Source organism: Suncus etruscus, chromosome 2 (assembly GCF_024139225.1).
Source record: "Suncus etruscus isolate mSunEtr1 chromosome 2, mSunEtr1.pri.cur, whole genome shotgun sequence".
Classification (NCBI taxonomy): domain Eukaryota; kingdom Metazoa; phylum Chordata; class Mammalia; order Eulipotyphla; family Soricidae; genus Suncus; species Suncus etruscus.
The window spans coordinates 119,211,233-119,236,742 of NC_064849.1; the positions used below are offsets into that span (position 1 = coordinate 119,211,233).

The following is a 25,510-nucleotide window of genomic DNA, read 5'->3' on the forward strand; positions in this document are numbered from 1 at the left end:
GCCTCCATGTTATCTCTCCGGCCCCATAACATAGTCTTTGAAAGATATATTAGGAAATGTTTGGCCACACCAGTCTCAGTAGTTCTTGGGGACCATATGCAGTACCATGGATAAAACCAGGGTCAGTAACATGCAAGGAGGAATGCCTTATTCCTAAAATAAGCATTTTTTTTTCCTTACTGGAATATAATACTTTTTTTTTATAAAAACAATTTAAGATATATTTAAAAAAATTCATCCTAGAGTTTTAACAATGTTTTCAGATTATTTGAAGTACAGCTCAAAAATCTTGATTTCTGCTGTGTGCTGTGGAACACAGGAACTATTTTGAATTTTTTTTTGTTTTTTTTTTGTTTTTTTTTGGGGGGCCATAGCCGGCGGTGCTCAGGGGTTACTCCTGGCTGTCTGCTCAGAAATAGCTCCTGGCAGGCACGGGGGACCATATGGGACACCGGGATTTGAACCAACCACCTTTGGTCCTGGATCGGCTGCTTGCAAGGCAAACGCCGCTGTGCTATCTCTCCGGGCCCACTATTTTGAATTTTTAAAAATAATTTTTTTAGAGGGAGGGACTTCAGAGCATAAAAACCGGCTAACCTTTGCAAAAGCTGGCTCCCTGTGTGTGACACCAGGCGGGGAAAATCCGCGAAAGTACACCGGCCCAGTGGGGCTCAGCTGTGAAAGACTGTGAGTGTGACCTGTCTATGTCTGTCTACTGTCCTCTTGCGTGAAACTCTTGCGAGTGGGGCAAAAAGAGCCTCCAGAAACCTCGCTCGCCCAGACGCCATTTTCAGGGAGGGACTTCAGAGCATAAAAACCGGCTAACCTTTGCAAAAGCTGGCTCCCTGTGTGTGACACCAGGCGGGGAAAATCCGCGAAAGTACACCGGCCCAGTGGGGCTCAGCTGTGAAAGACTGTGAGTGTGACCTGTCTATGTCTGTCTACTGTCCTCTTGCGTGAAACTCTTGCGAGTGGGGCAAAAAGAGGCTCAGAGGAGCACGGCCGCTCGCTTCGCTACGCGGCCATGCACTCTTTCTAAGGAAAGAACTCCATTGCAACAAGAAGGAAAAATCACACTAAGAACGGCGCTATATCACAGAAGCAAACATTTCTCTCTGGACTGTCTTCTCTGTTGCATGCTCGGGCCTAAGATTTGACCCAGTGTGAGGCTTCATCCACGGAGGACTCCCCTCCCTTAGAGGCAAGTCAGCCCATCCAGAAAGGGAGGAGCCAGAGGAGTGTGCTGCCTACATCATACAGACAATGAATACCACCACAACACGTAGAAAAACCCACAATACAAGTGTGACAATGGGGAAACAACGCAGGCCAGCATCAGACATAGAGAATGAAGATGACAATTCTGAGGACCAGATAATGACTGAACAACTAATCAATCTCTCAGATAAGGACTTTAGACTAGCAATATGGAAGGTGCTCAACAGACTCCAAGAAACCATGGATCGAGTTGAACAGAACACTAATAAGAACCAAGAAAATATGAAGGCAGAAATGACAAAACTCCAAACTGAAATAACATGTCAACTAACAGGACTGAAAAAGTCAGTAAACGAAGTGAATGACAAAATGGATAAGCTTTGGGACAGGGTATCAGAAGCTGAGAATAGACTCGGTGCTGTGGAAGATGAGATACATAACAATTCCATACAGCAGGAGAGATTGGACAAAAAACTTAAAGCAAATGAGCAGACAATGGAAAAATTAGTCAAAGAATGGGAACAGACGAAAATAGAAGTCTATGATAAGATCAACAGAAACAACTTAAGAATCATTGGAGTCCCAGAGACCCAGGAAGAAAATTTCCAGGAAGAATCAATGGTCAAGAACATCATTAAAGAGAAACTTCCAGAGCTAAAGAATATATGTGATCAAATCCTGCATGCCCGAAGAGTACCAACCAAAAGAGACCCCAGAAAAACCACCCCAAGACACATCCTAGTCACAATGACAAATCCCACAGATAGAGACAGAATTCTGAAAACAGCAAGATCAAAAGGGGAAATCATGTTCAAGCAAGCTTCCCTGAGATTTACAGCAGACCTGTCACCAGAAACGCTCAATGCCAGAAAGCAGTGGTGGGATATTGTGACAAGACTGAATGAAATGAATGCTTCACCCAGAATACTATACCCAGCAAAACTCACTTTCCGGTTTGATGGAAGAATACATGGTTTCACAGACAAAAAACAGCTCAGAAACTTCACAGACACAAAACCAGTCTTAAGAGAAAAACTGAAAGACCTAATCTAAGACAAGACTACCCAAAAGACACACCAAATTTTGAAATAAAGATGGCGTTAAATCCCAGGACAATTCTTTCTCTCAACGTCAATGGACTAAATGCACCAGTTAAGAGACACAGAGTGGCTAAATGGATCAAAAAACTCAATCCAACCTTCTGCTGCCTACAAGAAACGCACCTGAATAGTCAGAACAAACATAGACTCAAAATAAAAGGCTGGAGAAAAGTTATCCAAGCAAACAACACCCATAAAAAAGCTGGAGTGGCCATACTAATATCAGATAATGCAAACTTTATACTCAGGAAGGTTGTAAGGGACAAAGACGGACATTTTATATTAAACAAGGGGTACGTAGAGCAGGAAGAATTCACTCTCCTAAACATATATGCACCGAATGAGGGGCCAGCAAAATATTTAATACAACTGTTGACAAATCTGAAAAATAATATCAACAACAACACAATAATTGTGGGGGACCTTAACACGGCTTTGTCAACACTGGACAGGTCAACCAGACTGAAACCCAACAAGAATATACTAGACCTGAGGAGAGAAATGGAAGAAAGAGGCCTAGTGGATATATATAGGACACTCCATCCCCAGAAACCTGGATACACATTCTTCTCCAATGTACATGGGACATTCTCCAGGATAGACTACATGCTGGCACATAAAACATACCTCCATAAGATCAAGAGGATAGAAATTTTTCAGACTACCTTCGCTGACCACAAGGCTCTGAAATTATTTGTGAACTCCAAAGGGACTCAGAAGAAACACTTTAACACCTGGAAGTTAAACAGCCTCATGCTCAATAACCAGTGGGTCCGAGATGAAATCAAGGAGGAAATAAAAAGGTTCCTGGAAACAAATGACAATAAAGACACAAACTATCAGAACTTATGGGACACAGCAAAAGCAGTACTGAGAGGAAAATTTATAGCTTTGCAAGCACACATCAGGAAGGAAGAAGGAGCTTACCTGAGTAGCTTAATGACACAGCTAATAGAACTAGAAAATGCTCAACAAAAGGACCCAAGAATAGGAAGACAGAAGGAAATAACAAAGCTGAGAGCAGAAATCAACGAAGTGGAAACTCAAAAAACAATCCGAAAGATCAACGAAAGCAGAAGTTGGTTCTTTGAAAAAATAAACAAGATTGATAGACCACTGGCAAACCTAACAAAGAGGAAGGGAGGGAGGAAGGAGGGAGGGAGGAAGGAGGGAGTGAGAGAGGGGAGGAAGGAGGGAGGAGAAAAATAAGTATAAGAAAGAAAACAGGTTTTGCAAAAGCTGGCTCCCTGTGTGTGACACCAGGCGGGGAAAATCCGCGAAAGTACACCGGCCCAGTGGGGCTCAGCTGTGAAAGACTGTGAGTGTGACCTGTCTATGTCTGTCTACTGTCCTCTTGCGTGAAACTCTTGCGAGTGGGGCAAAAAGAGCCTCCAGAAACCTCGCTCGCCCAGACGCCATTTTCAGGGAGGGACTTCAGAGCATAAAAACCGGCTATCCTTTGCAAAAGCTGGCTCCCTGTGTGTGACACCAGGCGGGGAAAATCCGCGAAAGTACACCGGCCCAGTGGGGCTCAGCTGTGAAAGACTGTGAGTGTGACCTGTCTATGTCTGTCTACTGTCCTCTTGCGTGAAACTCTTGCGAGTGGGGCAAAAAGAGCCTCCAGAAACCTCGCTCGCCCAGACGCCATTTTCAGGGAGGGACTTCAGAGCATAAAAACCGGCTATCCTTTGCAAAAGCTGGCTCCCTGTGTGTGACACCAGGCGGGGAAAATCCGCGAAAGTACACCGGCCCAGTGGGGCTCAGCTGTGAAAGACTGTGAGTGTGACCTGTCTATGTCTGTCTACTGTCTTCTTGCGTGAAACTCTTGCGAGTGGGGCAAAAAGAGCCTCCAGAAACCTCGCTCGCCCAGACGCCATTTTCAGGGAGGGACTTCAGAGCATAAAAACCGGCTATCCTTTGCAAAAGCTGGCTCCCTGTGTGTGACACCAGGCGGGGAAAATCCGCGAAAGTACACCGGCCCAGTGGGGCTCAGCTGTGAAAGACTGTGAGTGTGACCTGTCTATGTCTGTCTACTGTCCTCTTGCGTGAAACTCTTGTGAGTGGGGCAAAAAGAGCCTCCAGAAACCTCCCTCGCCCAGACGCCATTTTCAGGGAGGGACTTCAGAGCATAAAAACCGGCTATCCTTTGCAAAAGCTGGCTCCCTGTGTGTGACACCAGGCGGGGAAAATCCGCGAAAGTACACCGGCCCAGTGGGGCTCAGCTGTGAAAGACTGTGAGTGTGACCTGTCTATGTCTGTCTACTGTCCTCTTGCGTGAAACTCTTGCGAGTGGGGCAAAAAGAGGCTCAGAGGAGCACGGCCGCTCCGCTTCGCTACGCGGCCGTGCACTCTTTCTAAGGAAAGAACTCCATAGCAACAAGAAGGAAAAATCACACTAAGAACGGCGCTATATCACAGAAGCAAACATTTCTCTCTGGACTGTCTTCTCTGTTACATGCTCGGGCCTAAGATTTGACCCAGTGTGAGGCTTCATCCACGGAGGACTCCCCTCCCTTAGAGGCAAGTCAGCCCATCCAGAAAGGGAGGAGCCAGAGGAGTGTGCTGCCTACATCATATAGACAATGAATACCACTACAACACGTAGAAAAACCCACAATACAAATGTGACAATGGGGAAACAGCGCAGGCCAGCATCAGACATAGAGAATAAAGATGACAATTCTGAGGACCAGATAATGACTGAACAACTAATCAACCTCTCAGATAAGGACTTTAGACTAGCAATATGGAAGGTGCTCAACAGACTCCAAGAAACCATGGATCGAGTTGAACAGAACACTAATAAGAACCAAGAAAATATGAAGGCAGAAATGACAAAACTCCAAACTGAAATAACATGTCAACTAACAGGCCTGAAAAACTCAGTAAACGAAGTGAATGACAAAATGGATAAGCTCTGGGACAGGGTATCAGAAGCTGAGAATAGACTTGGTGCTGTGGAAGATGAGATACATAACAATTCCATACAGCAGGAGAGATTGGACAAAAAACTTAAAGCAAATGAGCAGACAATGGAAAAATTAGTCAAAGAATGGGAACAGACGAAAATAGAAGTCTATGATAAGATCAACAGAAACAACTTAAGAATCATTGGAGTCCCAGAGACCCAGGAAGAAAATTTCCAGGAAGAATCAATGGTCAAGAACATCATTAAAGAGAAACTTCCAGAGCTAAAGAATATATGTGATCAAATCCTGCATGCCCGAAGAGTACCAACCAAAAGAGACCCCAGAAAAACCACCCCAAGACACATCCTAGTCACAATGACAAATCCCACAGATAGAGACAGAATTCTGAAAACAGCAAGATCAAAAGGGGAAATCATGTTCAAGCAAGCTTCCCTGAGATTTACAGCAGACCTGTCACCAGAAACGCTCAATGCCAGAAAGCAGTGGTGGGATATTGTGACAAGACTGAATGAAATGAATGCTTCACCTAGAATACTATACCCAGCAAAACTCACTTTCCGGTTTGATGGAAGAATACATGGTTTCACAGACAAAAAACAGCTCAGAAACTTCACAGACACAAAACCAGTCTTAAGAGAAAAACTGAAAGACCTAATCTAAGACAAGACTACCCAAAAGACACACCAAATTTTGAAATAAAGATGGCATTAAATCCCAGGACAATTCTTTCTCTCAACGTCAATGGACTAAATGCACCAGTTAAGAGACACAGAGTGGCTAAATGGATCAAAAAACTCAATCCAACCTTCTGCTGCCTACAAGAAACGCACCTGAATAGTCAGAACAAACATAGACTCAAAATAAAAGGCTGGAGAAAAGTTATCCAAGCAAACAACACCCATAAAAAAGCTGGAGTGGCCATACTAATATCAGATAATGCAAACTTTATACTCAGGAAGGTTGTAAGGGACAAAGACGGACATTTTATATTAATCAAGGGGTACGTAGAGCAGGAAGAATTCACTCTCCTAAACATATATGCACCGAATGAGGGGCCAGCAAAATATTTAATACAACTGCTGACAAATCTGAAAAATAATATCAACAACAACACAATAATTGTGGGGGACCTAAACACGGCTTTGTCAACACTGGACAGGTCAACCAGACTGAAACCCAACAAGAATATACTAGACCTGAGGAGAGAAATGGAAGAAAGAGGCCTAGTGGATATATATAGGACACTCCATCCCCAGAAACCTGGATACACATTCTTCTCCAATGTACATGGGACATTCTCCAGGATAGACTACATGCTGGCACATAAAACATACCTCCATAAGATCAAGAGGATAGAAATTTTGCAGACTACCTTCGCTGACCACAAGGCTCTGAAATTATTTGTGAACTCCAAAGGGACTCAGAAGAAACACTTTAACACCTGGAAGTTAAACAGCCTCATGCTCAATAACCAGTGGGTCCGAGATGAAATCAAGGAGGAAATAAAAAGGTTCCTGGAAACAAATGACAATAAAGACACAAACTCTCAGAACTTATGGGACACAGCAAAAGCAGTACTGAGAGGAAAATTTATAGCTTTGCAAGCACACATCAGGAAGGAAGAAGGAGCTTACCTGAGTAGCTTAATGACACAGCTAATAGAACTAGAAAATGCTCAACAAAAGGACCCAAGAACAGGAAGACAGAAGGAAATAACAAAGCTGAGAGCAGAAATCAACGAAGTGGAAACTCAAAAAACAATCCGAAAGATCAACGAAAGCAGAAGTTGGTTCTTTGAAAAAATAAACAAGATTGATAGACCACTGGCAAACCTAACAAAGAAAGAGAGAGAGAGAAACTTGATAACTCGTATCAGGAATGAAAAAGGAGAGATCACTACTGATATGACAGAGATTCAAAGGGTAATCAGAAACTACTTTGAAAAACTCTACGCCACTAAAAATGAGAACCTGGAAGAAATGGATAAATTCTTGGACTCTTATAATCTTCCACGGTTGAAGGAAGAGGATGTAGCATATCTAAACACCCCCATCACCATTGATGAAATTAAAACAGTAATCAAATGTCTGCCGAAAAACAAAAGCCCAGGTCCAGATGGATTCACTAATGAATTCTATCAAACTTTCCAAGAGGAACTACTGCCAATCTTGGCAAGACTCTTTCATGAAATTGAACAAACAGAAACACTTCCAAATAGCTTTTATGAAGCCAACATCACCTTGATACCTAAACCAGACAGAGACGCTACCAAAAAAGAAAATTACAGACCAATATCACTGATGAATGCAGATGCAAAGATCCTCAACAAAATCCTGGCAAATAGGATTCAATGCCTCATTAAGAAGATCATCCACTACGATCAAGTAGGTTTCATCCCAGGAATGCAAGGCTGGTTTAACATCCGTAAATCTATCAACATAATACACAACATCAATAACAAGAAAAATAAAAACCACATGATCATATCAATAGATGCAGAGAAAGCATTTGATAAGGTCCAACACCCATTCTTGATCAAAACTCTCAGCAAGATGGGAATGGAGGGAACCTTTCTCAATATAGTGAAGGCCATCTACCACAAGCCAGTGGCAAATATTATCCTCAATGGAGAAAAACTGAAAGCCTTCCCTCTAAATTCTGGCACAAGACAAGGCTGTCCTCTCTCACCACTCCTATTCAACATAGCACTGGAAGTACTTGCTATAGCGATTAGGCAAGAAAAGGATATCAAGGGAATCCAGATAGGAAAGGAAGAAGTCAAGCTCTCACTGTTTGCAGATGACATGATACTCTACTTAGAAAACCCTAAAGACTCTATCAAAAAGCTTCTAGAAACAATAGACTCATATAGCAAGGTGGCAGGCTACAAAATTAACACACAAAAATCAATGGCCTTTCTATACACCAACAGTAATAAAGAAGAAATGGACATTAAGGAAACAACCCCATTCACAATAGTACCACACAAACTCAAATATCTTGGAATCAACTTGACTAAATATGTGAAGGACCTATACAAAGAAAACTATAAAACTCTGCTCCAAGAAATAAGAGAGGACACACGGAAATGGAAACACATACCCTGCTCATGGATTGGCAGGATTAACATCATCAAAATGTCAATACTCCCCAAGGCATTATACAGATTTAATGCCATCCCTCTAAAGATACCCATGACATTCTTCAAAGAAGTGGATCAGACACTTTTGAAATTCATTTGGAACAATAAACACCCTCGAATAGCTAAAGCAATCATTGGGAAAAAGAATATGGGAGGAATTACTTTTCCCAACTTTAAACTGTACTACAAAGCAACAGTTATCAAAACAGCATGGTATTGGAATAAGGACAGACCCTCAGATCAGTGGAATAGGCTTGAATACTCAGAAAATGTTCCCCAGAGATACAACCATCTAATTTTTGATAAAGGAGCAGGAAATCCTAAATGGAGCAGGGAAAGCCTCTTCAACAAGTGGTGTTGGCACAATTGGATAGCCACTTGCAAAAAATTAAACTTAGACCCCCAGCTAACATCATGTACAAAGGTAAAATCCAAATGGATTAAAGACCTCGATATCAGCCCCAAAACCATAAGATATATAGAACAGCACATAGGCAAAACACTACAGGACATTACAGGCATCTTCAAGGAGGAAACTGCACTCTCCAAGCAAGTGAAAGCAGAGATTAACAGATGGGAATATATTAAGCTGAGAAGCTTCTGCACCTCAAAGGAAATAGTGCCCAGGATACAAGAGCCACCCACTGAGTGGGAGAAACTATTCACCCAATACCCATCAGATAAGGGGCTAATCTCCAAAATATACAAGGCACTGACAGAACTTTACAAGAAAAAAACATCTAACCCCATCAAAAAATGGGGAGAAGAAATGAACAGACACTTTGACAAAGAAGAAATACGCATGGCCAAAAGACACATGAAAAAATGTTCCACATCACTAATCATCAGGGAGATGCAAATCAAAACAACGATGAGATACCACCTCACACCCCAGAGAATGGCACACATCACAAAGAATGAGAATAAACAGTGTTGGCGGGGATGTGGAGAGAAAGGAACTCTTATCCACTGCTGGTGGGAATGCTGTCTAGTTCAACCTTTATGGAAAGCGATATGGAGATTCCTCCAAAAACTGGAAATCGAGCTCCCATACGATCCAGCTATACCACTCCTAGGAATATACCCTAGGAACACAAAAATACAATACAAAAACCCCTTCCTTACACCTATATTCATTGCAGCTCTATTTACCATAGCAAGACTCTGGAAACAACCAAGATGCCCTTCAACAGATGAATGGCTAAAGAAACTGTGGTACATATACACAATGGAATATTATGCAGCTGTCAGGAGAGATGAAGTCATGAAATTTTCCTATACATGGATGTACATGGAATCTATTATGCTGAGTGAAATAAGTCAGAGAGAGAGAGAAAAACGCAGAATGGTCTCACTCATCTATGGGTTTTAAGAAAAATGAAAGACACCCTTGTAATAATAATTTTCAGACACAAAAGAGAAAAGAGCTGGAAGTTCCAGCTCACCTCAGGAAGCTCACCACAAAGAGTGATGAGTTTAGTTAGAGAAATAACTACATTTTGAACTGTCCTAATATTGAGAATGTATGAGGGAAATGTAGAGCCTGTTTAGGGTACAGGCGGGGGTTGGGTGGGGAGGAGGGTGATTTGGGACTTGGGTGATGGGAATGTTGCACTGGTGATGGGTGGTGTTCCTTTTATGACTGAAACCCAAACACAATCATGTATGTAATCAAGGTGTTTAAATAAAAAAAAAAAATAAAAAAAAAAAAAAAAAAAAAAAAAAAAAAAAAACCTAACAAAGAAAGAGAGAGAGAGAAACTTGATAACTCGTATCAGGAATGAAAAAGGAGAGATCACTACTGATATGACAGAGATTCAAAGGGTAATCAGAAACTACTTTGAAAAACTCAACGCCACTAAAAATGAGAACCTGGAAGAAATGGATAAATTCTTGGACTCTTATAATCTTCCACGGTTGAAGGAAGAGGATGTAGCATATCTAAACACCCCCATCACCATTGATGAAATTAAAACAGTAATCAAATGTCTGCCGAAAAACAAAAGCCCAGGTCCAGATGGATTCACTAATGAATTCTATCAAACTTTCCAAGAGGAACTACTGCCAATCTTGGCAAGACTCTTTCATGAAATTGAACAAACAGAAACACTTCCAAATAGCTTTTATGAAGCCAACATCACCTTGATACCTAAACCAGACAGAGACGCTACCAAAAAAGAAAATTACAGACCAATATCACTGATGAATGCAGATGCAAAGATCCTCAACAAAATCCTGGCAAATAGGATTCAATGCCTCGTTAAGAAGATCATCCACTACGATCAAGTAGGTTTCATCCCAGGAATGCAAGGCTGGTTTAACATCCGTAAATCTATCAACATAATACACAACATCAATAACAAGAAAAATAAAAACCACATGATCATATCAATAGATGCAGAGAAAGCATTTGATAAGGTCCAACACCCATTCTTGATCAAAACTCTCAGCAAGATGGGAATGGAGGGAACCTTTCTCAATATAGTGAAGGCCATCTACCACAAGCCAGTGGCAAATATTATCCTCAATGGAGAAAAACTGAAAGCCTTCCCTCTAAATTCTGGCACAAGACAAGGCTGTCCTCTGTCACCACTCCTATTCAACATAGCACTGGAAGTACTTGCTATAGCGATTAGGCAAGAAAAGGATATCAAGGGAATCCAGATAGGAAAGGAAGAAGTCAAGCTCTCACTGTTTGCAGATGACATGATACTCTACTTAGAAAACCCTAAAGACTCTATCAAAAAGCTTCTAGAAACAATAGACTCATATAGCAAGGTGGCAGGCTACAAAATTAACACACAAAAATCAATGGCCTTTCTATATACCAATAGTAATAAGGATGAAATGGACATTAAGAAAACAACCCCATTCACAATAGTACCACACAAACTCAAATATCTTGGAATCAACTTGACTAAATATGTGAAGGACCTATACAAAGAAAACTATAAAACTCTGCTCCAAGAAATAAGAGAGGACACACGGAAATGGAAACACATACCCTGCTCATGGATTGGCAGGATTAACATCATCAAAATGTCAATACTCCCCAAGGCATTATACAGATTTAATGCCATCCCTCTAAAGATACCCATGACATTCTTCAAAGAAGTGGATCAGACACTTTTGAAATTCATTTGGAACAATAAACACCCTCGAATAGCTAAAGCAATCATTGGGAAAAAGAATATGGAAGGAATTACTTTTCCCAACTTTAAACTGTACTACAAAGCAACAGTTATCAAAACAGCATGGTATTGGAATAAGGATAGGTCCTCAGATCAGTGGAATAGGCTTGAATACTCAGAAAATGTTCCCCAGAGATACAACCATCTAATTTTTGATAAAGGAGCAGGAAATCCTAAATGGAGCAGGGAAAGCCTCTTCAACAAGTGGTGTTGGCACAATTGGATAGCCACTTGCAAAAAATTAAACTTAGACCCCCAGCTAACATCATGTACAAAGGTAAAATCCAAATGGATTAAAGACCTCGATATCAGCCCCAAAACCATAAGATATATAGAACAGCACATAGGCAAAACACTCCAGGACATTACAGGCATCTTCAAGGAGGAAACTGCACTCTCCAAGCAAGTGAAAGCAGAGATTAACAGATGGGAATATATTAAGCTGAGAAGCTTCTGCACCTCAAAGGAAATAGTGCCCAGGATACAAGAGCCACCCACTGAGTGGGAGAAACTATTCACCCAATACCCATCAGATAAGGGGCTAATCTCCAAAATATACAAGGCACTGACAGAACTTTACAAGAAAAAAACATCTAACCCCATCAAAAAATGGGGAGAAGAAATGAACAGACACTTTGACAAAGAAGAAATACACATGGCCAAAAGACACATGAAAAAATGTTCCACATCACTAATCATCAGGGAGATGCAAATCAAAACAACGATGAGATACCACCTCACACCCCAGAGAATGGCACACATCACAAAGAATGAGAATAAACAGTGTTGGCGGGGATGTGGAGAGAAAGGAACTCTTATCCACTGCTGGTGGGAATGCTGTCTAGTTCAACCTTTATGGAAAGCGATATGGAGATTCCTCCAAAAACTGGAAATCGAGCTCCCATACGATCCAGCTATACCACTGCTAGGAATATACCCTAGGAACACAAAAATACAATACAAAAACCCCTTCCTTACACCTATATTCATTGCAGCTCTATTTACCATAGCAAGACTCTGGAAACAACCAAGATGCCCTTCAACAGATGAATGGCTAAAGAAACTGTGGTACATATACACAATGGAATATTATGCAGCTGTCAGGAGAGATGAAGTCATGAAATTTTCCTATACATGGATGTACATGGAATCTATTATGCTGAGTGAAATAAGTCAGAGAGAGAGAGAAAAACGCAGTATGGTCTCACTCATCTATGGGTTTTAAGAAAAATGAAAGACACCCTTGTAATAATAATTTTCAGACACAAAAGAGAAAAGAGCTGGAAGTTCCAGCTCACCTCAGGAAGCTCACCACAAAGAGTGATGAGTTTAGTTAGAGAAATAACTACATTTTGAACTGTCCTAATATTGAGAATGTATGAGGGAAATGTAGAGCCTGTTTAGGGTACAGGCAGGGGTTGGGTGGGGAGGAGGGAGATTTGGGACTTGGGTGATGGGAATGTTGCACTGGTGATGGGTGGTGTTCCTTTTATGACTGAAACCCAAACACAATCATGTATGTAATCAAGGTGTTTAAATAAAAAAAAATTAAAAAATAAAAAAAAAATAATAGAAAAAAAATAATTTTTTTATTGTGACCTAAGTGATTTATGAATCATTCACAGTAATATTTATGGTACAGAGTGACATTCTAACCACAATTTTTGTTCTTGTTCCAGCCCTGTTCCCAAGTATGCATTTCGTATCTCCCTCCTTTGCTTCTTGGACTGCTAGTATAACTGGTCCCCTCTGTGTATAGCTTGTTGTAGATTGGGTATCAATTCTGTTGTTGTTGACTTTGGGTTTGATATTTAAGTCTGATCATTATTTTTATTTCAACTCAATGTTCATACGACTGTTTGGTCCTCGTACCATCCATTTCTCCCCACCCAATTTATGAAGCAGAACAAGAAGATTCAAGTTACATGGTTCTGTTTGAAAAAAAAAGAAAAAAAGAAAAAGAAAACTGGGAGGAATCCATCTAGAGGTTATGAAAAAACAAAAGCACCATAGCAACAGACAACAACCAAATAATAACCACAATGAGAATAATAAAAAGGAAGGAGGGCTGATATGGCAAGGTTTTGCGCCTTTTTTTTTTTTTTGCATAGGCACAGTATATATTGGGGAATTTAAAAATGAAATTCCCTTGACCCAAGAGATACAGGGTTTCTCTGCCCTTGAAGCATACTGTCACGGGAATAACTATAGGCTCCATAACTACAGGCTTCAAACCCCAAGGTCTTTTTATGGTGCCAGGAAACTTTCCGGTCAATTGTAGATGATAAAATCAGGCCTCTGTAACTAGAGATCTTGGTATTTGCATAGGTCCTAGGATGAAGCCTAGGATAGAGTCTTTCCTTATGGTTCTAGAAGTTCTGTTCATCACTGTTGTTGTAATCAGTCTTTCATAATTGGTGGTCTTGGTTTTTGCAGATTCTAGGACAAAGCCTGGGATACTGTCTTTTCATTATGTTTCCAGAAGTTCTGCGTTGTCAAAGTCAGCTCTCTGGAATTAAAGTTCTTGGTTTTTGTACAGATCCTAAGCCAAAGCCTAGGCTAGGGTAGGGTCTTTTTAAAAATTGGTCTCAGGATAAGTTCTGCCCAGTCATGGTTGTCAAAGTCAGTCTTCTGTAGTTAGCAATCTTAGTTTTTGCACAGATCTAAGATGAAATCTAAGATGATTTCATCTTACCGTTAGGTGATGAGATAGGACAACCTGCTCTTAGATCAAGTTGTTGCTGTTTCCTCCTTGTCAGGATGTCATATCAAAACTGGCACAAGTTGGTGCTAGAGCAGCATTAGGAATTTCCCCAGGGGAGTTTGGTTTCTGGTGATGTTGCATGGAACTGTGTCATTTTGAACTTTTGCTCTACTCTGTGAAGCTGCGTGATGCACCTCACCCAGAACAGCTTGAAAGGGCATGATGGTAGAAAACATCTCTTGAGGGCATGTTATCAGAGGTGCCCCATGAAGGGCAGAACCAGAGGAGTGCAGCCACTCTGTTTTGCTTCACAGCTGTGCACATCTTATAGCCAATGAACCCCAGCACAGCACATAGAAAACACCACACTACAAACATGACAATGAAGAAACAATGCAGGCCAACACCATGCATAAAGATGAAGATGGCAGGCCTGATGACCCAAAAAGTGTCAAACACCTACTTAGCCTCTCAGATAAGGAGTTTAAGAAAAAATGTGAAAGATGTTCATAGAACTCAAAGAAAGCATAAATTGAGCTGAAAGAACTACAAATAAGAACTAAAAGGATATGAAAAGAGAAATAAGAAAATGCCAAATAAAATACTGGCATCATTTATGAAATAAATGAAATAAAAAACTTGGTAGGTTAAGTGAAAACATCACTGGAAAGCCTCTCCAACAGAGTAACAACAGCTGAGGACAAGTGAGCTGGAAGAGGAGATGCATAACAACTCCATACAACAGAATAGATTGGAAAAGAGCCTTAAAATAAATGACCAGACAATGAAAAAATCCTCAAAGAATGGGAACAGATAAAAATAAAAGTGTTTGCTCAACAAAAACAACATAAGAATCATCGGAGTCCCAGAGATCCAGGAAGAAAATCTCCAGAAAGAATCAACAGTCAAAGGCATCATTGCAGAGAAACTCCCAGAGCATGCAACTAAATCTTGCATGGCCAAAAAGTAACAGCTAAAAGAGACCAAAAGAAAAGCATCCCAAGGCACATTCTAGTCATAACGACAAATCCCACATATCGGGGTAAAATACTGAAATCAGCAAGATTAAAAAAGGAAATTATATACAAAGGAGCATTCTTAAAGATTTACATCAGATCTGTCACAAGAATTCCTCAAGGTCAGAGGCAGTAGTGGGATATAGTGATAAAACTCAAGGAAATGAATGCTTCTCTTAGAATACTGCACCCAGCCAGACTCATGCTCAGGTTTGAAGGAAGTATACATAGCTTAGAAACTTTACAGATTCAAAACCAGCTTTAAAATAAATTAAAAAAAAAATAACCTGAAAGGACTACTTTAAGACAAGACAAACCAACAGACACACCAAGATCCTACATAAAAATGACACTAAATCTCATGACAATTATCTCGCTCAAAGTCAATGGACTAAATGTACCAGTTAAGAGACATAGACTGGCAAAATAGATAAAAAAGCTGAATCCAACATTCTCCTGCCTACAAGAAACACATCTGAATGTTAGAACAAACACTGACTCAAAATCAAAGGTTGGAGGACAATCATCCAAGCAAACAACTCCCTTAAAAAAACTGGAGTGGGCATATTAGTATCAGATGACACAACCATAGACTTAGAAAAGTTATAAGGAACAAAGATCGTCATTTCATAATAATCAAGTGATATGCACTACAGGAAGTAATCACACTCCTAAACATATATGCACCCAATGATGGACCAACAAAATATTTAAAACAATTATTGACAAATCTGAAATAAGAGATAAATGGCAACACAGTAACGGTGGAGGACTTTAACACTGCCCTGCCACATCTTGATAGGTTAACCAGGCTGAAACCCAACAAGGATATACTAACTCTAAAAGGATAAATGAAAGAAAGTAGCCCAATATATATATTTATGGCACTCATCCCCAGAAAAGACATTCTTCTCCAATGCACATGGGCCATTTTTCTAAGATAAACCACATGCTGCCCCATAAAACATACCCTCATAAAATCAAGAGGATAGAAATAATAAAGACTACCTTCTCAGATCACAAGGTACTGAAATTGAAGTGAACTACAAAGGGACACAAAAGAAAAACTTTAAAACTTGGAAATTAAACAACTCTCTACTGAATAACCAGTGGGTCAGAGAGGAAATCAAAAGATTCCTGGAAACAAATGTGAATGAAGACACATATTATCAGAATTTGGACACAGCAAAAGCGGAACTAAGAGGAAAATTTGTAGCTTTGCAAGCACACATCAGGAAGGATGAAAGGGGCTTACATAAATAGCTTAATGACACAGCTTATAAAATTAGAAAATGATCAATAAAATAAACCAAAGAAAAGAAAACTACAGACCAATATCACTGATGAACACAGATGCAAAGATCCATCACAAAATCCTAGCAAATAAGATCCAACATGCATCAAGAAGATTATACACCAGGACCAAGTAGGTTTCATTCCAAGAATACGAGGATGGTTTAACATACATAAATCAATCAACATGATACACCATATCAACAAAAGGAAAAATAAAAACCATATGATCATATAAATAGATGCATAGAAAGCATTTGATAAGATCAAACACCCATTCATGATAAAAACGGGATATGAATGAAAGAAGCTTTTTTCAATATAGTCAAGGCTTTTTACCACAAGCCAATAGAAATTTATTCTCAATGAAAATAAACTAAAAGCCTTTCCTCTAAAATCTTGTACAACACAAGGTTGCCCCCTCTCACGCCTCCTATTCAATTTAGTATTGAAAGTACTTGAAATAGAAATTAGGCAAGAAAAATATATCAAGGGCATCCAGAGAGGAAAGAAGTCAAGCTCTCACTGTTTGCAGATGACATGCTACTATATTAAAAAAACCCAAAAGACTACCAAAAAGCTTTTTGAAACAATAGATTCATATAGCAAAGTGGAAGGCTACAAAATTATTGCACAAAAATCAATGGCATTCTATACAGATACTCCTTGCTTAACGACCTACCTGTTTAGCGACTGCTCGCACTTACGACCATCTCTTCACCATTATTTTATTTTATTTTAAATATCCTTTTTCCATCTTGTACACTCTACAGTACAGTATATGTGGTTTTGGTGCTTAAATGTACCTACTTTACTAACTTTATGTTCTGTAATACAATGCAGTACTGTGTGTAAGTTACACAACCTATGCAAATTAAAACAAGTGGAAGTTTTCAGTTTGATCTTTCTCATTATCTTACTTATTCAGAATACTGTATTGTCAAGTACTATGCATATATTGTACTACTGTATACAGTACTTGCAGTTCCTCACTTAATGACCAATTCACTTGAACGACCACATGGAACTTAGTCATTAAGCGAGGAGTATCTGTATAGAATGCCATTGATTTTTGTGCAATAATTTGTGCAATGATACAGAGAAATGGAAATTTAAAAAACAATCCTATTTTCATTAGTGCCAAACAAACTCAAATACCTTGAAATTAACTAAAGAGGTGAAAGACCTGCACAAAGAAAACCACAAAACACTGCTTTAAGCCCCCATAACTATCCAGAGTCTGGGTTTTTTTAAGTTGCATTTATAACATTTGTATCAAAACTATTTTAACATTCATGTGCTTTTTCAAGTTAAGAAATGAAGTAAAATATATCAAATGCATATACTTGTATCAGCTTAATAACTTTGTGTCTACATTTTTGTGATAATTTTTTAATGCTGTGGTTCTTAACATAGAATGGGAAAAATATTTCTCGTGAAGAACAATTCCTAAGAAAAAAATATTCCTCAATAAACATCTGTTGATTCAAACATTAAAAAAAAAAAAAAAGAAATAAAACAGGACACAAGAAATTGGAAACACATATTCTGTTCATAGATTGGGAGGATTAAAATCATTAAAAAGGCAGTATTCCCCAAAACACTGGTACAGATTTAATTCAATTCTTCTAAAGATACCCATGACATTCTTCAAAGAAGTGGATCAAACATTCCTGAAATTCATTTGGAATAATAAACACCCACGAATATCTAGAGCAAATCTGAGAAAAAAGAAGATGGAAGGCATCATATTCTCCAACTTTAAATTGTACTACAAAGCAATAATCCTTAAAATAGCATGGTACTGGAATAGACAGACCCTCAGATCAATGTAATAGACTTAAATATTCAGAGACTGTTCCCAAGACATGCAATCAAGTAATCTTTGATAAAGGGGTAAGAAACACAAAATGGAACAAGGAAAGCTTCTTTAACAAGTGGTGTTGGGACAATTGGTCAGCCACATGCAAAGCAATGAACTATGACCTTCATCTAACTCCATGTACAAAGAAAGGTCAATTCCAAATGAAATAAAGACCTTGATATCAGACCCAGAATCATAAGGTTTATAGAAAACATTTAAAGAAAACACTCCATGACATTGAGACTAAAGGCATCTTCAAGGAAGAAACATTACTGTCCAAACAAGTGGAAGCAGAGATTAAAAAAAAAAAAAAAAAAAAAAGGACTATATTAAACTGAGAAACTTCTGCTCCTCAAAGGAAATAGTGACAAGGATACAAAGACCACCCACAAAATGGGAGAAACTATTTACCCAATCACCATCGAGTAAGAGGGTAATATCTAAGATATACAAAGTACTGACAGACCTTTATAAGATAAAAACATCTAACCCCATCCAAAAAATGGGAAGAAGAGGGCCTGGAGAGATAGCACAGCGGCGTTTGCCTTGCAAGCAGCCGATCCAGGACCAAAGGTGGTTGGTTCGAATCCCGGTGTCCCATATGGTCCCCCGTGCCTGCCAGGAGCTATTTCTGAGCAGACAGCCAGGAGTAACCCCTGAGCATCGCCGGGTGTGGCCCCAAAATAAAAAAAAATGGGAAGAAGAAATGAAAAGGCATTTCCTCAAAGAAATACAGTGATCAAAAGGCACATGAAAAATGCTCCACATCACTAATCATCAGGGAAATGGAAATCAAAACAACAAAGATCTCATGCCACAGAGACTGGCGCACATCACAAAGAACAATAACAATCGGCATTGGGGGGATGTGGAAAGAAAGGAACTCTCATTCACTGATGGCAGGAATGCCACCTGCAACGTTGTTGCTCTTAAGCAGGTTCAGCCATTGTTGGTTCCCCACTGGGCTTCCAGTTCTCACCTTGACACTGCTAATGTGACTTCTGGCTCCAAAGGCCTCCAAAACTAAAAGCTTCTGGGTCTGCTTCCTGCAACCTATTGCTCTTCTGCAATAGAGCATAAGAGCTCTATAGGTTCAGCCACTCTGTTCCCTCCTGAGCTTCCTGTTCTCACCTGGGAGATGCTGACACGACTTCTGGCTCCAAAAGCCCATTCTCTCATTTAAGAAAATGGGTATCTGTTCCTGGAGTGACACACAGCAGGGGTCTATTTCCCAGTTTTCCCTGAAGGTTTGCTGTGATTATATAAGGGTTTTGGCCACAAGTACCGGTTCCTTCATGTTTATCCAAATGATATGCTTAGGGACCTTCTCCTGCCTCATAAAAAATGTGGAGCACTAGAAAACAGGGATCCTATATTCTTAAGCTACTACTTGGAGAAGAGGGATTTTATATGAGTTACATCAGATATAGATTGTACTAAGTTTCAAAATTATTGGGGTCAGAAAGATAGCATGGAGGTAAGGCATTTGCCTTTCATGCAGGATGGTGGTTTGAACCCCCGCATCCCATATGGTCCCCTGTGCCTGCCAAGGGCGATTTCTGAGCCTAGAGCCAGGAATAACCCCTGAGCGCTGCCAGGTGTGACTTAAAAACCAAAATAAATAAATAATAAATTGGATACTTCATATTTACCATTGTTAGTCTGCCCTGCTGATATAACAGTACTATCATATCAATAGTGCTGCTGATATTCTGCTAACTTCATCTTCATCATTGCAATAGCCTCTTAACCAATTCCATCCTTTATAGTCTGTTAGGAAAACAGTGACCAGAGTGATATTGTGTCATTCTACTCCAAATCCTACAAATTTGTTATTCTTTGGGGGGGTGGGAGGAGTACCTTGATGTTTATTTTTCAAAGGTGAAAAGAAAGGCAGATATTTAATTGGAGAAGTAAAGAATGAAGAAATAAAGTATTTTCTCTGCTATTGATTACGTATTTTGACTTGATTGTGGGCTCCTCCCCTCATCTTGGCACATGCAAGTGGGACACATGCAGGCCCAGAACTGGGAAGTTAGATACCTGCATGGTCTGTTCTCTAAAAGCAATACTTATTCAAAGTATACCATTTGTGTAAAAGGGCCATTTTTTTCTTAGACATTATGTCTCTGTCCTTCTCTCTTAATACTTTCTCTCACTTATTCTAATCTAGCCATATGGATTTCTCTGCCTATTTTGTGAATGAGGCAAGGCAGTAATGATTTTGCCCGAGTTTCTGTGCATTTTCCTTCTGTCTGGTGTGCTCTTCTCTCAGATATCCACGTGGCTTTCTCAAACCTTGCTTTTCTGCTCTTAGTACTTTTCTAAGCATAGCACAGTAAATATGGGGAGATCAGAAAGGGAATTCCCTTGGCCTAAGAGATACAGGTTTTTTTTTTTTGCCCTTTAAGTATACTGTCATGGGAATAGCTACATGCTGCGTACATGTTATTATTCTCTCCTCTAGGTCCTTATGTGATGTCTGAAAACTTTCCACTCAGTCGTGGATAATAAAATCAGGCCTCTGTAACTAGAGATCTTATTATTTACACAGGTCATAGGATGGAGCCTAGGGTGAAGTCTTTCTTTATGATTCTAGAAGTTCTGTTCCATCACTGTTGCTGTAATCAGTCTTCTGTAGTTGTTGGTCTTAGTTTTTACACCAATTCTAGGGCGAAGCCTAGGACAGTTTCATTATGTTTCCAGAAGTTCTACTCAGTTGCAGTTGTTTCAGTCAGGACTCTGGAATTAGAGATCTTGGTTGTTGTACAGGTCATAGGCCAAAGCCTAGACTAGGGTCTTTTTTATTGGTCCCAGGACAGGTTCTGCTCAGTCATGGTTGTCACAGTCAGTCTTCTGAAGTTAGTGATTCTGGCTTTTGCACAGATCAAAGAATGACGCATCTTCTGATTTCATCTTATCAGGTGGTGAGGTAGGACAATCTGCTCTTAGAACAAGATATTGCCATTTCCTCATTGTCAGGATGTCATATCAAAGCTGGCTGGCACTTGTTGGTGTCAGAGCAGTATTAAGAATGTCCCAGAGGGAGTTTGGTTCCTGGAGCTGTTGCAGAGAACTGTGTTGGTTCATGCTCACCTTCACTCATCATTAGGGAAATCCAAATCAAGACAACAATGAGGTACCACCTTACACCAGTTAGGATGGCTCACATCAAAAATAACGGGACCAATCTCTGTTGGCGGAGATGTGCTAAGAAAGGAACTCTTATCCACTGCTGGTGAGAATGCTGCCTGTTGCAACCCCTATGGAAAACAGTGTGGAGAGTGCTCAGTAAAATCAGAATTGAGCTGCCATATGACTCAGCAATTGCTCTCCTGAGTATCTATCTCCAAGTCAGAAGGACATTCATCCCAAAGTATGTGTGCACTCCACTATGTATTGCAGCACTCAGTATAATAGCCAAGATTTGGAACCAACCTTGATGCCCAAGAACAGATGAGTAGATCATGAAGATGTGGTATTTATACACAATGGAATACTACATAGCAATTAGAAATGATACAATCATGCATTTTGCAGCAACATGGATGGATCTACAAATTATTATGTTAAATGAAGTAAGCCAGATGAAGGATAAATACAGAATGATAGCACTTTTCTGAGGTACTTAGAATATATACCATATATACATATAATACTCCAAGAACAAATACAATGGTCTAATAGGGTAGAAACTCCAACCACTGTAGTTGTCAGCATTTACTGGGGAGAAGGGTTCAAAAACAAATGGAAGAGGAACAACAGAAAGCTTAGACTATCCATTATACCATAAAGAAACCAGCAACAATGGAAACAATGGTTTAGTTAACAGGTATGTAATCACCCTTTTACTACCAAGGCCTATAATAATGTCTGAGGGAGCTCATATACAGATACTGGTAAAGAATATGATTGGGAGCCAGAGACTCCAGTGGCAGTGTTTCCTAACAATATGTTTTAGTGCCTTAATCTTACTAGGTATAAAATAAACTCTCAGCTTCTCTGTCCACAGGAATTCTTGGATACAAAGAGTGGACACCCTAATTTGATACCTCAGAGCTCAGTTATACTAATGCCATAGTCAGCTTGCATTATGAAAATATCTTGATAAAACACCCCAATATATCCTTTGTCTCTGGTTTATGTCCTCTGTTAGAACCTGAAGCATGTGACCATTCAGACCACTGAAATAGTCAACTGCGAACCACAGAACTTATATTACAGGACCTACTCATTGAACACGTTTGGGCAAATTAACATTTCCTTTCTCTCTCTTCTCCCTACTTCTTTCCTTCTCCTCGTTCTTCTTCTACCCCTTCCTCCTCCTCATCAATTCAATCTATGGCAAATAAAACCCACACTGATAGTTTCTCTTTAGAAAAGGAACTTCAATATATAAGATGCAAGTTTACATAGGGTAAACTCCCACATAGGTAGGACTCATTAACACCTTGTTTAGTACTCTGAGATTCAAAACCTCTGTGTATCCTAACTTGCTCCAGCCATTATCTAGCCCTGAAGCCTTCATTTAGCAAGGCCCAATCCCATCACTGATGAAATGCCTAGAAACTCGGAAAACCTCCCAACTCTGATACACCTACCCAATCTCTTTTATTTGATTTATTAAATGTTTTAAAATTTATTTTTTCTTTATTTACCTACTTTTCTGTTCTCTCTCTTATCCTCTGCTCTCCTTTCCTCTCTTTCTTAAGCTAAACCTAAGCTAATTATTTATCTTAATTCAACCAGTCCTTAAGAGCTCAGACCCATCCTATTAGGGTCAGACCTCTAACAACACTTTAAGAATAGATCACTAATGTATGTCTTTATGTGGGCATGAGTACATAGAGAGAGGACTCCTCTATGAGAGCCACACCTAAATTGTAAACAATTTATAGTATATATAGCCCTCCCTATATACTATCCCTCCTCCCCATTTCAGAAATCCTACTATCCCTTCACCCCCCAATCCCAATCTGATATTCCACCTTATTAACACTCTTTATCCTCATTTCTTAACCCATTGGGTATCAAGACCAACCTCCTGCCCCAATAAGCCATCACTCAGCTCCCAAGCAAAAGGATACCCACTCAGCCCCACATCTTGTCCCCCAGCAAGAAACTACAACCAACACTCCTGCTGATACATGCTCTGTGGCCCTCCTTCTCACCACCCCCCCCAAATGTGGACTGTTGCTTGATACCAGATTCAGCTCCAGAAGGACCCCCAGTGCAGAAACTCTGCCTGAGCCCTTTCTGCCACAAATTATTTCTGAAACTCAACAAGACCAGGGTGTGTGATGAGGGTGTGCCCTGGATTCCATCCCATACAAGAATATCTCAAGGGACGGTGGGGAAGCCTCTATTTCCTTTATAATTTTAAGATCTCTATAACACTACCTCTTAACCTATTTATCCCCAAATGTAAGGTGGTCTCCTGCATCACTTTGTTCCCTTACATTTTTAAACTCATTTTTATTTATTTTTTACTTTACTATATATATATATATATATATATATATATATATATATATATATATATATATATATAGTCTTGTTTTGCTTTCTTTTCCTCCTTAGCTTCATCTGCTTTCATTCTTCTTGGTACAAAAACCTACAAGAAAGTCTTGTAGGTTAAAGTCTTCTAGATTCAAGTTCAAGTCAAAACCAGGGCACAGAGATGATGTGGAGCCTGACACTCTCACCCCCAAATCCACCAGCAATATAATATAGCACCATTTCTTTTTGCACAGGCACACTAAAAAGGGGAAAATTTTATGCATAGAAACAAGCTCTTATCTACTAGGGATAAGAACTCATACATTTTACAATACAGGGGTACCTCCCACCTTGAACATATGCCATATGGTCCCAACTTAGACTCCATGTGACTAGACAGCGATCGTCCAACACTGACCCCTAGATCTCAGACATAGAACATTCTTATTTTTAATATTTTTATGTGTATGTAGGTGGGAACAATAAAGCTTAGGGCTTACTCCTGCTGTGCTCAGGAATCAAGCCTAGCAATGCTCAGGTGACCAAATGTGGTGCTGAGGCTCAAACACGGGCAAGTACTTATCTACTGTACTATCTCTCCATCCACAACCTCACTTTATAAATTCTTTCATTTGATTGGAGCCAGAGTGACAGAACAAAGAGTAAGGCATTTGATTTATACACTGCTGGCTGGGTTAGATCCCTAGCTTTCCATATGGTTCCCCCAAGCCCTCCAGGAGTAATTCTTAGTTCAGAGAAAGGAGTAATCCCTGAGTATCACTGTGACTTGAAAACAAAACAAAACAAAACAAACCTTTTTTTGAGACATGGTGACTTATAATACTGTTAAAGATAAGGTTTCCTGTCTACAGCAAACAATCACACATTTTTGGGAGGTAGATCACATCCAGAAGTGTTCAGGACTCACTCCTGGCTCTGCACTCAGGGATCACTCCTGATGGGACTATGGGTACCAGGGACCAAACTCATATACATGCAAATCAAGCCTCATACCTGCTATATTATCTCTTTTGCTTCCAACTTTATCCCAACTTTGTTTTAATCTTCATCTTATTTGGCTCATCAACATCCATTTGACAATGATTATTACTGTCTTGAAATTCAGTTTCACTTGCCAGGCTCTCCTACTTTTCTTTTCTTTGTTTTTTGGGTCATACCCAGCTCCTGGGTCAGAAATTAACTACTGACAGGCTCAAGGGATCATATGAGATGCTGGGGAATGAATCTAGGTCTGTCCTGGGTTGTCCTTGTGCAAGGCAAACGCCCTACCACTGTGCTATTGCTCAGGCCCCATTACTACTTTCCTGACCATTCTGTAAGGCTTCTCAGGTTCTGCCTCTCGCCAGACCTCTAAATGGACTGCCCTGGAATATAGTATAGGGTTGGTGCATGCTTTACAGGAGACTAAATAGTGCCTAGTATGATCCCTAAATAAAATAAACCAAAAAATGAAAACAAAAAATAAAGTGCTTCAGGATTCAACATGCAATCCTTTTATCTTTTCTATGATCTTTCCTCTGGTGATTAAGTTA

General features: G+C 39.8%; 1 long non-coding RNA gene across 4 annotated transcripts in view; it reads right to left on the minus strand.

The window, feature by feature from the left end:
- Window positions 1-322: 322 nt before the first annotated feature.
- The window catches only part of LOC126001558 (uncharacterized), a 998,123-nt gene continuing 972,935 nt past the window's right edge, over window positions 323-25,510 (minus strand). For all 4 annotated transcript variants that reach the window (XR_007492880.1, XR_007492879.1, XR_007492878.1 and 1 more), the window contains exon 2: window positions 323-471. This is a non-coding gene — a long non-coding RNA (uncharacterized LOC126001558). The remainder of the gene's footprint in view (window positions 472-25,510) is intronic.